We start from the raw sequence: 15,177 nt of genomic DNA on the forward strand, positions 1-15,177 counted from the left end.
ATTCCTTATATTTTTTTCTTAACTCCTTTGACTTTCCAAAGATAACTGCTATCTTTTTTTTTTTTTTTGAGATGGAGTCCCTCTATGTCACCCAGGCTGGAGTGCAGTAGCATGATCTCAGCTCACTGCCACCTCCGCCTCCCCGGTTCAAGCAGTTATCTGCCTCAGCCTCCTGAGTAGCTGGGATTATAGGCAAATGCCATCACGCCTGGCTAATTTTTGTATTTTTAGTAGAGACAGAGTTTCACCATCTTGGCCAGACTGGTCTTGAACTCCTGACCTCCTGATCCACCTGCCTCGGCCTCCCAAATGCTGGGATTACAGATGTGAGCCACCGCGCCCGGCCTGATAACTGCTATCTTTACTTCTAACACAATAGATTAATTTTGCTCTTTTTGAACTTTAAGTAAATTTAACTCTATACAAATCACAGTGTATTTATGTGTGCCATCTTTTATGTTTACCAGCCTAACACTATGCCTGTGAGATATATCCATATTGTTGCTTGTAGATGTAGTTAATTTTTCAAAGCTGTATATTATTTCATTATATACTGTATTAGTCAGGGTTCTCTAGAGGGACAAAACTAATAGGATATGAAAGGGAGTTTATTAAGGAGAATTGACTCACATTATCACAAGGTAAAATCCCAGGATAGGTGGTCTGCAAGTTGAGGAGCAAGGAAGTCAGTGGTAGATCAGTCCTCCAAAACCTCAAAAGTAGGGAAGCCAACAATGCAGCCTTCTGTTTGCGGCCAAAGGCTCAAGAGTCCCTGGCAAACCACTGGTGTACATCCAAGAGTTCAAAGGCTGAAAAACATGGAGTCTGATGTTTGAGGGCAGGAAGCATCCAGCATGGGGAAAAGATGAAGGTCGGAAGACTCAGCAAGTCTAGTCCTTCCACTTTCTTCTGCCTGCTTTATTCTAGCCACCCTGGCAGCTGATTAGATGGTGCCCACCCAAATTGAGAGTGGGTCTGCCTCTCCCAGTCCATTGACTCAAATATTAATCTCTTTTGGCAACACCCTCACAGACACACCCAGAACAATACTTGGATTGCAGGATTTTCATTCTTCAATAAAGTCCAATCAAGTTGACACTCAATATTAACCATCACATATACAATGCCACTATTTATGTATTCTACTGCTGGTAGGCATTTAGGCTATTTCCAGTTTAGGGATAGAAGAATGATAAAGAATGCTGGGGCCGGGCGCGGTGGCTCAAGCCTGTAATCCCAGCACTTTGGGAGGCCGAGACGGGCGGATCACGAGGTCGGGAGATCGAGACCATCCTGGCTAACACGGTGAAACCCCGTCTCTAATAAAAAATACAAAAAGCTAGCCGGGCGAGGTGGCGGGCGCCTGTAGTCCCAGCTACTCGGGAGGCTGAGGCAGGAGAATGGCGTAAACCCGGGAGGCGGAGCTTGCAGTGAGCTGAGATCCGGCCACTGCACTCCAGTCCGGGCGACAGAGCGAGACTCCGTCTCAAAAAAAAAAAAAATTTCTTTTTTTTTTTTTTTTTTTTTTTGAGGCGGAGTCTCGCTCTGTCGCCCGGACTGGAGTGCAGTGGCCGGATCTCAGCTCACTGCAAGCTCCGCCTCCCGGGTTCACGCCATTCTCCTGCCTCAGCCTCCCGAGTAGCTGGGACTACAGGCGCCCGCCACCTCGCCCGGCTAGCTTTTTGTATTTTTTATTAGAGACGGGGTTTCACCGTGTTAGCCAGGATGGTCTCGATCTCCCGACCTCGTGATCCGCCCGTCTCGGCCTCCCAAAGTGCTGGGATTACAGGCTTGAGCCACCGCGCCCGGCCGGGATTTTTCTGTTCATGCATTTTGGTGCACATTACTGTTGGAGCAAAATGGCTGGGTCAGAGATATGTTCATATTCGACTATAGTAAGTACTTCCAGTTTTCCACAATAGCTGTACCAATTTTGGTAGTGTCAGACTTTTTTTTTTTATGTCATCTGGTAAGCTGTAGTGTTTTCTTTCTTTCTTTCTTTCCCTCCCTCCCTCCCTCCCTCCCTTCCTTCCTTCCTTTCTTCCTTCCTTTTTTTTTTTTTGGAGATGTGAGTCTCCCCCTGTTGCTGTTGCTCAGGCTGGAGTGCAGCGGCTCGATCTCGGCTCACTGCAACTTCTGCCTCCCAGGTTCAAGCGATTCTCCTGCCTCAGCCTCCTGAGTAGCTGGGATTACAGGTGTGTGCCACCACGCCTGGCTAATTTTTGTATTTTTAGTAGAGACGGGGTTTCACCACATTGGTCAGGCTGGTCTCAAACTCCTGACCTCGTAATTTGCTCGCCTCGGCCTCCCAAAGTGCTGGGATTACAGGCGTGAGACACTGTGCCTGGCCAGGTTGCAGTGTTTTCTCTTTGTGATTTTAACTTACATTTCCCTGCTTTCTTTTCTTTTTCTTTTTCTTTCTTTCTTTCTTTTTTTTCTAAGACAGAATCTTGCTCTTGCTCTGTCGCCCAGGCTGGAGTGCAGTGGTGTGATCTTGGCTCACTGCAACCTCCACCTCTCGGGTTCAAGCGATTCTCCTGCCTCAGCCTCCCAAATAGCTGGGATTATGGGCACACGCCACCATGCCCGGCTAATTTTTGTATTCTCAGTAGAGACAGGGTTTCACCACGTTGGTTGGGCTGGTCTCGAACTCTCTGACCTGTCGTCTGCCCATCTCAGCCTCCCAAAGTGCTGGGATTACAGGCGTGAGCCACCGAGCCCGGCCCCATTTCCCTGCTTTCTAATGAGGTTAAACATGATTTTGTTTCTTTCTTTCTTCTTTTTCTTTTTTGAGACAGGGTTTCACTTTGTTACCCAGGCTAGAGTGCAGTGGTATGATCGCAGCTAACTGCAGTCTCAATCTCCCAGACTCAAGTGATCCTCCCACCTCAGCCTCCCTTGTGGCTGAGACTGCAGGCATGCCACAATACCGGGTATCCAGGAAAGTGTCAAAGTCTGTAAAATATTTGAAGAGATTTATTCTGAACCAAATATGAGTGACCATGGCCTGTGACACAACCCTTAGGAGGTCCCGAGAACAGGTGCCCAAGGTGGTAGGGGTGCAGCGTGGTTTTATGCATTTTAGGGAGGCATGAGACATCGAACACACTTAAGAAATATGTTGGTTTCGTCTGGAAAGGCAGGATAACCCCAAGCGGAGTGGGTGGGGGGCTTCCAGGCTATAGGTAAATTTAAACCTTTTCTGGTTGACAATTGGTTGAGTTTGTTTAAAGACCTGGGAAAGTAGCCGGGCATAGTGGCTCATGCCTGTAATACCAGCACTTTGAGAAGCCCGAGCGGGCGGATCACCTGAGGTCAGGAGTTCGAGACTAGCCTGGCCAACATGGTGAAACCCCATCGCTACTAAAAATACAAAAATTAGCCGGGCGTGGTAGCGAGTGCCTGTAATCCCTGCTACTTGGGAGGCTGAGGCAGGAGGATCACTTGAACCCGGAGGTGTAAGTTGCAATGAGCCAAGACCGTACCATTCAGCCTGGGCAACAAGAGGGAAACTCTGTCTCAAAAAAAAAAAAAAAAAAAAGACCTGGGAAAGAAAGGCATTTTCCTTTCGAAAGAAACAAAATGTTGAAGTTAAAAGATTACGGAGACCAAGGTTCTTTTGAAGCCGTATAGTGGCTAGCTTAGAGACAATAGATGACAAATGTTTCCTATTCAGATCTTTAAAAGGTGCTACACTCTTAGTTAATCTCTTTAGGATTGGGAGGGCCTGGAAGAAAAGATCTAGCTATGTTAATATAGATTCTTTACAGATGCAAATTCCCCGCCCCCCCCCCACACACAAAGGACAGCTTTGCAGGGCCATTTCAAAATATGGCAAAGAAAAAAACAAAAAAAAAAGGCCGGGCACAGTGGCTCAAGCCTATAATTCCAGCACTTTGGGAAGCCCAGGCGGGCGGATCACCTGGGGTCACTGAGATTGAAGCCAGCCTGATTAACACGGTGAAACCCCATCTCAACTAAAACTACAAAAACTAGCCAGGCATGGTGTCGTGCACTTGTAATCCCAAGTACTCAGAAGGCTGAGGGAAAAGAATCGCTTGAACTTGAGAGGCGGAGGTTGCATTGAGCCAAAATCGTGCCACTGCACTCCAGCCTGGGTGACAGGGCAAGACTCTGTCTCATAAATAAATAAATAATTAATTAATTAAATAAAACAAAATATGGCAAAGAAACATGCTTTGGGCTAAAATATTTTTACTTTCTTCTTTGCTATGCCAGAGTCAGATTGGAAAGTAAGTCACAATATATAGGGTTAAATAAAACCCATCTGATAAGAATTTATGATTTGTAGGGCATGAATCCCCAGACCCATTAGATAGGAATTTGGGCAAGATAAAAAAAAATGAGAGCTTAGTCCTCACTGGCCACTTTTTTTTTTAGAGACAGAGTTTCATCATGTTGCCCAGGCTAGTCTCGAACTCCTGGGCTCAGGTCTCCTGGGCTCAATCAGTCCATCAACATTTGTCTCCCAAAGTGCTGGGATTACAGGCTTGAGCTACCGTGCCCAGCCTGTGATTTTCTTTTTATTTTTTGAGGGAGAGTTTCGCTCTGGTCGCCCAGGTTGGAGTGCAATGGTGCAATCTCGGCTCACTGCAACCTCCACCTCCCGGGTACAAGCGATTATCCTGCCTCAGCCTCCTGAGTAGCTGAGATCACAGGCGCCTGCCACCATGTCCGGCTAATTTTTTCTATTTTAGTAGAGACGGGGTTTCACCATGTTGGTCAGGTTGGTTGCGAACTCCTGACCTCAGCCTGCCACCATGTCCGGCTAATTTTTTCTATTTTAGTAGAGACGGGGTTTCACCATGTTGGTCAGGTTGGTTGTGAACTCCTGACCTCAGGTGATCCACTCGCCTCAGCCTCCCAAAGTGGTGGGATTATAGGCGTGAGCCACCACTCCTGGCCGAGCCTATGGTTTTCATATAAACATATGAAGCATTTTGATTCTCTCAGATTTTACACTCAGAATACACTATCTACAGTTAATTGTCAACTTTTTCTCCTACTTAATTAAATTCTAAGAATACTAAGAAGATGAGCTGAGATAGGGTCTTGCTATGTTGCCCAGTCTGGTCTCAAACTCCTGAGCTCAAATGATTCTCCTGCCTCAGCCTCTCAAGTAGCTAGGACTACAGGCAGCTGTCACTGTGCCCAGCTTTAGGCAGAAATTTAGAACTTGATCTCTTTATTTCATTTCTCATATCCATTAGATTAGCAATTCCAGTTAATGAGATAATTCCCAAAATGTATCTCAAATCATTCCACTGCCCTACACACTGCCACTTCTTAAGTCCAGACCATCATCATATCGTTCTTAGAATACTACAACTTCATATTTTTCACATTCTGCATTTTGTCACTGCCCATTCCACTTCATTTTCCATATTGCAGCAACAGGGGTATTAACTCTTAAATCTTTTCAGTGTTTCCCCATTGCTCTGATAGAATTCAAATTCTGTCATAATCCAGAAGCCCCTGCAGGCTCTGCCTTAGGCTCTCTCTCTAACCTCATCTTTTTTTTGAGACAGAGTCTTGCTTCTTCACCCACGCTGGAGTGTGGTGGCATGATCTTGGCTCACCGCAACCTCCCCCTCCTGGGTTCAAGCAATTCTCCTGCCTCAGCCTCCCCAGTAGCTGGGATTACAGGTACCACCACCATGCCCGGCTAATTTTTGTATTTTTAGTAGAGATGGGGTTTTGCCATGTTGGCCAGGCTGGTCTCGAACTCCTGACCTCAAGTGATCTGCCCGCCTTGGTCTCCCAAAGTGCTTGGATTACAGGCTTGAGCCACCACACCCGGCCATTTTCTTTTTTTCTTTTAAGACAGGGTCTCGCTTGAACCTGGGAGGCGGAGGTTGCAGTGAGTTGAGATGGCGCCACTGCACTCCGGCCTGTCTCTGTCTCAAAAAAAAAAAAAAAAAAAATTAATTAATTAAAAAGTGAAATGGAACTGAATAGACCATGTAAGAATGTCTTCATAGCCGGGCACAGTGGCTCATGCCTGTAATCCCAACACTTTGGGAGGCCCAGGTAGGTGGATCACCTGAGGTCATGAGTTTGAAACCAGTCTGGCCAACATGGTGAAACTACTACTAAACTACTACTACAACATGGTGAAACTACTAAAAACACAAAAAGAAGCTGGGCGTGGTGGCAGGCGCCTGTAATCCCAGCTACTCAGGAGGCTGAGGCAGCAGAATCGCTTGAACCCGGGAGGTGGAGGTTGCAGTGAGCCGAGATCGCACCACTGCACTTCAGCCTGGGTGACACAGTAAGACTCTGTCTCGAAAAAAAAAAAAAGAATGTCTTCATGTAGTAAGGGTAAGTACTGTTTTCTGAAACTTTTGGTTAAATTATACATATTAAGTCATTAGATGTGAAAGTCATTGCAGTATGCATTTTGCCTCTCTGTGTAAGTTCCTGAAGTGACTAGTTCACCAAATCAGTTACTGGATCATAGTAATCAGTCAGTGAATATTTATAAATTGATTAAAACAAGCTGTGATAAGTATTGAGAAGCTGATTAAAAACTTTTGCTTAATTTCTCTACAGAGTTTCTTTTTCTCTTTCTTCTTTTGTTTGAGACAGGGTTTCGCTGTCACCCAGGCTGGATGCAGTGGCACGATCTCGGCTCACTGTGACCTCTGCCTCCCAGGTTCAAGGGATTCTCCTGCCTCAGCCGCTGAGTAGCTGGAATTACAGGCATGTGCCACCATGCCCGGCTAATTTTTTGTATTTTTAGTAGAGACGGTGTTTCACTATGTTGGTCAGGCTGGTCTCGAACTCTTGACCACAAGTGATCCGCCTGTCTTGGCCTACCAAAGTGCTGGGATTACAGGCGTGAGCCACCACGCCAACCCAGAGGGCAGTGTTTTTTTGTTTGTTTTTGAGATGGACTCTCGCCCTGTAGCCCAGGCTGGAGTGGAGTGGTGCCACCTCACTGCAACCTCTGCCTCTCAGGTTCAAGCAATTCTTCTGCCTCAGCCTACTGAGTAGCTGGGACTACAGGCTCACAACACCATGCCCAGTTAAATTTTTGTATTTTTAGTAGAGACAGAGTTTCACCTCATGATCTGCCAGCCTCGGCCTCCCAAAGTGCTGGGATTATAGGCGTGAGCCACCGCGCCTGGCCGATGGCAGTGTTTTGAACCAAATAATTTGTTCTTCCAGACCAGGTGAATACCCTACTCAAGGGCAGATAATCCGCAGATTGGCTAATGACTTGTATAATCTGGCTGGAAAAAATAACTAGGCTCAAGCAGTCTTTTATCCTTGATTTTGAACTAAGAAGCAGAGGAAGAGTCCGGCACGTAGCTGCAGAGGCAGAATGAAGTAACAAGATAAAGGTTAATAACAGCAAATTGGGTCAGTCAGATGAAACTAAAATCAGACAGAACGCTCAAATTTTGGAATTTTAAGTTTATTATTAAAAGGACCCTTTACAGAGGTGTGAGACTGGGCGTGGTGGTTCACGCCTGTAATCCCAGCACTTTGAGAGGCCAATGGGGGTGGGGAGGGCTGACCTGAGGCCGGGAGTTCGAGACCAGCCTGGCCAACATGGTGAAACACCATCTCTACCAAAAATACAAAAATTAGCCTGGTGTGGTGGTGGGAGCCTGTAATCTCAGCTACTCAGAGGCTAAGGCATGAGAATCGCTTCAACCCGAGAGGCAGAGGTTGCAGTGAGCCGTGACTGCGCCACTGCACTCTAGCCTGGGCAGAGAGACATTACCTCCAAAAAAAAAAAGGAACTCCAGGCGCGGTGGTTCACGCCTGTAATCCCAGCACTTTGGGAAGCTGAGGCGGGTGGATCATTTAAGGTCAGGAGTTCAAGACCAGCCTGGCCAACATGATGAAACCCCGTCTGGACTAAAAATACAAAAATTAGCCGGGTGGTAGTGGCATGCCTGTAATCTCAGCTACTCAGGAGGCTGAGGCAGGAGAATCTCTTGAGCCTCGGAGGTAGAGGTTGCAGTTGGCCGAGATCACACCACTGTACTCCAGTCTGGGCCAACAGAGTGAGACTCTGTCTCAAACAACCACCACCACCACCAATAAAAAATACAAAGCGATAGGCCGGGCGCGCTGGCTCAAGCCTGTAATCCCAGCACTTTGGGAGGCCGAGACGGGCGGATCACGAGGTCAGGAGATGGAGACCATCCTGGCTAACACGGTGAAACCCCGTCTCTACTAAAAAATAAAAAAAAATTAGCGGGGCGTGGTGGCGGGCGCCTGTAGTCCCAGCTACTCGGGAGGCTGAGGCAGGAGAATGGCGTGAACCCGAGAGGCCAGAGGCGGAGCTTGCAATGAGCTGAGATCGGGCAACTGCACTCCAGCCTGGGCGACAGAGCGAGACTCCGTCTCAAACAAACAAACAAACAAACAAAAAAGCGCCACTAATAACAGACCTAGTAAAGATGGCTGGGAATATAGGTGGAAGTACAATCCCCGTTTAATTGCAACAAGGTTCTCTAGGTTACTTAGGGTCAGGTAAACTGGAGATCACTGACACGGAAAACAAGAAAACCCTTATTGTTTATAGCTGTTATGTATAAATAGGTTATTAGCCTTAGGAAAATCATTTATGCCGAGTACAGCTTTTGAGTAAGCAAAAAGTATTAACGTCGGGTTGAATGTAACTTAAGCGAGACCTATTGGACGTGGAGTGGGGGTTGCAAGCCCATACAAAAGGCGAGCACGGATAATTTATTTAACAAGGCTATGGGGTTGTGGGGCTCGGAAAAAGAAACATCAGCGGCGGAACCTGCTCTCAGCTACCTTGCACCAGAACACAAACAATGACTCAAAAATACAAGCATATGAAACGAGTATCATCTCTAAGTGAATGTGGGTGCCAAGTAGAAAGCTCGTATCCGATTTATTATCGAAACGTCTTTGTACCATTTTAATATCCATTCCAGGAAGAAAAAGCCTATTGGGAATATGGTTAATTTATAATTAAGTGCTGTTTCCCCAAATTAAAGAAACAACAAAAAAATTTAAAAGCCGGCGAAATACTATTTAATTTACTCAGGAACCCTTTAAAACTCTTTTAGGTGGTGGGTGGGAATCTGGGCGGGGAAGCGCACTAAACCGAACGCCTGGGCAAAGGTTTCCTAAACAGTCACCGGGAGGTAACTCCGTTTCATCTCGGACGTGGCTCAAGATTACAGGTGATCGCGGTGCCCGGAGGCGCCAGGAGGCAACTTTCACCGGGGGGAGGCGCCGGACGCCAGGGGGCCAAGCGGCCGGGCCCGGGAGCCCACTTCACTTGGGAGCCGACCCAGGCCGGGGGTCGACACCGCGTCCCCTCCCTTAGCCTAGCCGCGACCCAGCTTTAGGGCCTAAGGGCAAATCAAGCGCGCGATCCTCCCGGCGCCATGTGCGCGGCCCGCCCAGGCCCTTGGCCAGCGTCGCCGCGGGGGCAGGCCGCGAGCCACAGAGGCCTGATGCGTGCCCCGCCCCTGAGCCCGCAGTAGGGGCGGCCTCAGACCGTGAGCCGGCCGTCGTCCCCTTAGTCCTCCCTCGCACTAGGAGGGCCTCTGGGGAGGGGCAGGCCTTCGGGCAGGGCGGCACCCGGGCGGTCGAATCCGTCAGCTCCCGCGGGTGGCCAGGCGAGGGAAGGAGCCGGTGAGTAGCCACGTCACGCTCCTCAGGGAGACCCCGCCCCGTGCTCTCGGGCCGCCCCTCCTCGCCGTCTCCACGCCTCCGCGGGCAGTTACCGGCTCTGGCTGCTCGCGCCTCCCCAACTCGGGTAAAGCTCCTAGGCCCCTGCGTGCTGCGCCTCCGCGACTGCCCTGCGCCAGGTGAGAGCTCGCGGCTCCCGGCTGCGGCTCCCGGCGCGTGGTGGCGGGCTCCGGGCGTGCGTCGCGGAGAGGACGGGACGGGCGGGCGGTTGGCGCTCCGTTCGGTGCGGGGAGGGGCGTCACGCCGGGCGCTGCGCGGCCTCGGCGGGCGGCGGCAGTGGCGGCCACGGCCGCCGGGCTCTCAAATTCTCTGCCCCCAGCTGGAGCCGGTCGGTGTCCGGGCGGAGAGACGGGCAGTCGGGCTCCCTGGCCTCGGGGCCACCCCGGCCGGGGCGGCTGGGGCAGAGGGACGATGTCTGCTCGCGCCCCGGTGCCCGCCGCCCATTCTCGGGAGGATCCGCCCGCGGTGACTGCTGAGAGGGAGTCGCTGTTGGCCGCGGCGAACCGGCCGGCCGAGCAGCCGCCCCCGCCCGAACGTGAGGGCAAAGAGGCGGCGAGGGAGGAGAGGGCCGCGGCCGCCACTAGCGCGGGGGCGCGGGGAGAGCCGTCGCCGGCGCTGGTGCTGGGACGCAGCGTGCCCCAGGCGGCTGTCCCCGTGAGGCCCCTGGCGCTGCACCTGGCGCACAAGGCGCGTGGGCCAGGTGGCCCCTTCGGCGGGGAGCCGCCACTACCGCCACCGCCGCCGCCCTCGCCGTTGCCGCCGTTGCTGCGGGATCCGCCGGCCGAGGACGCCCGGGAAGAGGCGGCAGCTGGCCCTGCGGAAAAGCGGCAGCCGCCGCCGCTGCCGCCTAAGGGAAATCCCTGGACCAAAAAGCTCCCCAGCACCTGTCCCCAGACACGACAGGTCCACCGCCGCCCCCGCTGGAAACCCTGGAGGCAGGTCTGTGGTTGCTGTGCGTTGGGCACTGGCAGGGTGAGGGCAGGGGCGACTTGCGGGACTTGCCGGCGGGTGGCGGCGGTAGCGGGCGCCGGGCCCGGGTAACGGCAGGCCTCCCTTCCCTGTCAGTCGGATGTAATTTGTTCCAAGGTGTCATTCACTCTGCCTATTTACATACATGGGCATCTGGGAAGGGAGCGGCAGGAAGAGGTGGGACCTCAGGTTCTCCTTGCCTGATGGGGGCACGGAGGGGGTAGCTTGGCGGCGCAGCCCTGCTGGCGCGGTTGCGATTGTGTTTTGTCCCCACGTGTTAGTGACTTGGGAAAGTAGCTAACTTTAGATATTGCAGTGCTTCGTATGGGAAAGTTTTGGTGGAATTTTTTTTTTTTTAAAGGATTGAAGCAAGTTAGAGCAAGGGGATTTATTCGTAAGTGGAAGCGCGATTGTAGTCTTTTATGTGAAATAATAAGATGAAAATCTCAAGGTTTTCGAAACACTGCTAAGCAGTCATATTAAAAATGAGACTTTAAATGTGGTTTTTAAAGTGCTTTAAGTTATGAGTGTGCTGGAAAATAATTAAATAGGATGGTTGACATGCGAGCGTGGATTGCACATTATGTAAATGGTTTTCTAACATTGTCAGCTCTCCTTCCCTTTTGAAGAGATAAGATTATGCCACTGTATTTGAATGCTGACCAATGCAGTATGGCCCTCGGTGCTTTATTTTGATTATATCAACTGCAACTTAAGAAAGTTAAAATGGGTCGGCGCGGTGGCTCACGCCTGTAATCCCAGCACTTTGGGATTCCGAGGCGGGTGGATCACCTGAGGTCAGGAGTTCGAGACCAGCCTCTCCAACATGGCGAAACCCCATCTCTGCTAGAAATACAAAAATTAGCCAGGCGTGGTAGCGGGCCCTTGTAATATCAGCTACTCGGGAGGCTGAGGCAGGGAGAATTGCTTGAACCCGGGAGGTGGAGGTTGCAGTCAGCCGAGATCGCGCCACTGCACTCCAGCCTGGGCAACAGAGTGAGGCTACCTCTCAAAAAAAAAAAAAAAGTTAAAATAGAAATAAAAACCACGACAAAAAGCAGTATCTGACCGGGCGCGGTGGCCTGTAATGCCAGCACTTTGGGAGGCTGAGGCGGGTGGATCACCTGAGCTCGGGAGTTCGAGACCAGCCTGACTAACACGGAGAAACCTTGTCTCTACTAAAAATACAAATTAACCAGGCGTGGTGGCGCATGCCTGTAATCCCAGCTACTCGGGAGGCTGAGGCAGGAGAATCGCTTGAACCCGGGAGGCGGAGGTTGCGGTGAGCTGAGATGGAGCCACTGCATTTCCAGCCTGGGCAACAGGAGCGAAACTCTGTCTCAAAAAAAAACCCCAAAAAACAAAAAGACAAAAAACCAGAAAAAACCCTGTATATTCTACTTTCTCAATTAAGTTGTAAATGAGTTGAACTTTTTATATGCAAATGACAGCTGTTTACTTGCAAGTCTTCATTCTTATTTAAAATTAAAGGTTAGCAGTAGAATAGGAAATATTAGAGCATGTTTACTGGCTTGTGAGGATCAAATGCGATGAATATGTGGTATAAATGTAAGGCAGTTGGCAGTGCGCGGTGGCACATGCCTATAATCCCAGCACTTTGGGAGGCCGAGGCGGGTGGATCACCTGAGGTCAGGAGTTCGAGACCAGCCTGGCCAGCATGGCGAAACCCCGTCTCTACTAAAAATACAAAAATTAGCCTGATGTAGTGGTGCGTGCCTGTAATACCAGCTACTCAGGAGGCTGAGGCAGGTGAATCACTTGAACCTGGGAGGCGGAGGTTGCGGTGAGCCAAGACTGAGCCACTGCATTCCATCCTGGATGACAGAGCAAGACTCCCTCTCAAAAAAAAAAAAGGCGATTGTTGCAAGCACCTGTTATGTTAACATTTCTTCAGAGGAACTCTCCAATAGAGGGAGATAAGTGTTGAATTAATTGATTCTCTTGCCTTTGCACAGAAATACTCCTAATTAATTGTTAGTAAATTTTGATACTTGCAGAAAAAAACTTAACAGTTTGCTCCGGATTTAATGTTGGCATAATTCCTTCCTCACTGTAAAGAGCTATTTGTTTACTCCTGTTACTAACTGAAGAGAACACTGTTAAGTAAAGACCTCATAAAGTTTTTCTTTTTTTTTCTTTTTTAAAATCCAGTGGCAAGCACTCTAAAATTTAGCAAAGAAAGAAAACCCTAGTGAATCATCTTATTTGCTGTTTCACCTCTCTACTTCTAGACTTGTAGACAATTGTACATTCAGTGAATTACCAAGTAGGAACCCTTTGTTGATCATAAAACCAGTATTACAGATTTTAAAACTTTGAAGCCATGCATGGTAGTGTGTGCCTATAGTTTTAGCTCTTTGGGAGGCTGAGGCCGGAAAAATCGGTTTTGCCCTGGAATTTGAGGCTGTAGTGTCCTATCATAGTGCCTGTGAATAGCCACTGCATTCTAGCCTGAGCAATATAGCAAGACCACATTTAAAATAATAATAATAATAGAACTTTACAAACTGTCAAGGTAAGCCTTGGGAACTTTAATTGCAAATGACCTGTGAAAAATATTTAACAGTTAACCTATTGATGCTTTCATTCTCCAGTCTTCACTGGAGATTAAGAACACTGTGATACTAGTTTTATGGTATGGTTCATGGGAATTTCAGTTTTGCTGTTGTCTTGTGTAGGCAACTCTTTTCTGTCTTTGGATGGAATCCATTCCGCACTGGCAGGGAGACCATCTTTCAGACCTGGAATAGTGTAGTAATAGTGTAGTGACCATGGTCTCTTCTCAACACTGACTCTGCACCTCCCTCCCTCCCTCCCTTCCTTCCTTCCTTCCTTGCTTCCTCAGATGGGGTCTCTCTGTGTTGCCCAGGCTGGTCTTGAACTGCTGGCCTCAAGCAATCCTCCTGCTTCCCAAAGTGCAGGGATTACAGACGTAATCAGGCTTTCTATTTTCTTCAGCAAATTTACAACTTCAGGAGTAAAGAAATAGGACCACACTCTATTTGCATAACTTAGGTAACTTAGATAAAAGAGATTGTAGTGTAGAAATGTACTGTTTTGAGAGACTTGGGTTATAGTGCAAGTATTTGTTACTAACTAGCTAGTTGACTGCTGGCAAGATTTCTGGGCATTATAAATGAATAACATGGATGGGCTCATCTCTTCTGGTTCATAATACCAGAGTGCCACTTATAACCTGGCTGCCTTGGCTTCCATTTATTTATTTATTTAATATTATTTAATTTACTTAATACATTTTACTTTAATTTATTTAAATAGGTAGATAGATCGTCAGTCTTGCTTTATTGCAGTGGTGAAATCATAGCTCACTGCAGCCTTGACCTCCTGGACTCAAGCAATTCCCCTGCCTTGGCATCCCAAGTAGTTGGGATGACAGGCATGCATGTCATTCCATGGAATTAGCTATGCCTGGCTAATAATTTTTGATTTTTTTTTTTTTTGTATAGACAGAATCCCACTTTGTTGCCCAGGCTGATATTGAGCTCTTGGGGTTAAGATATCCTCCTGCCTCAGCCCCTGCAAAGTGCTGGGGCTACAGGTGTAAGCCACCCTGCTTGGCAACTTTGTATTTACTGTTTTCTCTCTTTCTTTCTTTCTTTTTTTTTTTTTTGAGACAGAGTCTCGCTCTGTCGCCCAGGCTGGAGTGCAGTGGTGCGATCTCTGCTCCCTGCAAGCTCCGCCTCCCGGGTTCGCGCCATTCTCCTGCCTCAGCCTGCCATTCTCCTGCCTTAGCCTCCCTAGTAGCTGGGACTACAGGCGCCGGCCACCATGCCCGGCTAATTTTTTGTATTTTTAGTAGAGACAGGGTTTTACCGTTTTAGCCAGGATGGTCTCAATCTCCTGACCTCGTGATCTACCCGCCTCGGCTTCCCGCAGTGCTGGGATTACAGGCGTGAGCCACCGCGCCTGGCCTTTTTTTTTGTGAGACGGAGTTTCATTCTTGTTGCCCAGGCTGGAGTGCAATGGTGTGATCTCGGCTCACCGCAACCTCCACCTCCTGGATTCCAGTGATTCTCCTGCCTCAGCCAGCTGAGTAGCTGGGATTACAGGCATGCAGCACCATGCCTGGCTGATTTTTATATTTTTAGTAGAGATGGGGTTTCTCCATGTTGGTCAGGCTGGTCTTGACCTCCCGACCTCCGGTAATCCTCCCACCTCCGCCTTCCAAAGTGCTGGGATACAGGTGTGAGCCACCGCGCCCGGCCGTGCTTTCTATTTTCTTTCCTTTTTTTTTTTTTTTTTTTTTTTTTTGAGACGGAGTCTTGCTCTGCCGCCCAGGCTGGAGTGCAGTGGCCGGGTCTCAGCTCACTGCAAGCTCCGCCTCCTGGGTTTACGCCATTCTCCTGCCTCAGCCTCCCAAGCAGCTGGGACTACAGGCGCCCGCCATGTCGCCCGGCTAGTTTTTTTTGTATTTTTAGTAGAGACGGGGTTTCACCATGTTAGCCAGGATGGTCTCGA

The 15,177-nt window shown here is 49.1% G+C and overlaps 1 protein-coding gene across 11 annotated transcripts in view; it reads left to right on the forward strand.

The window, feature by feature from the left end:
- Nucleotides 1–9,549: 9,549 nt before the first annotated feature.
- The window catches only part of LARP1B (La ribonucleoprotein 1B), a 158,554-nt gene continuing 152,926 nt past the window's right edge, over nucleotides 9,550–15,177 (forward strand). For 7 of the 11 annotated variants that reach the window (XM_033215232.1, XM_033215238.1, XM_033215239.1 and 4 more), the window contains exon 1: nucleotides 9,698–9,827. The gene's annotated coding sequence lies outside the window, so the exon portion shown is untranslated. Of the gene's footprint in view, nucleotides 9,652–9,697; nucleotides 9,828–10,510; nucleotides 10,648–15,177 lie in introns of those variants that run through there. The other 4 variants (XM_033215237.1, XM_033215234.1, XM_033215235.1 and 1 more) reach the window with 4 other exon arrangements.

This window comes from Trachypithecus francoisi, unplaced genomic scaffold, assembly GCF_009764315.1.
Source record: "Trachypithecus francoisi isolate TF-2019V2 unplaced genomic scaffold, Tfra_2.0 Lachesis_group1, whole genome shotgun sequence".
Classification (NCBI taxonomy): Eukaryota; Metazoa; Chordata; class Mammalia; order Primates; family Cercopithecidae; genus Trachypithecus; species Trachypithecus francoisi.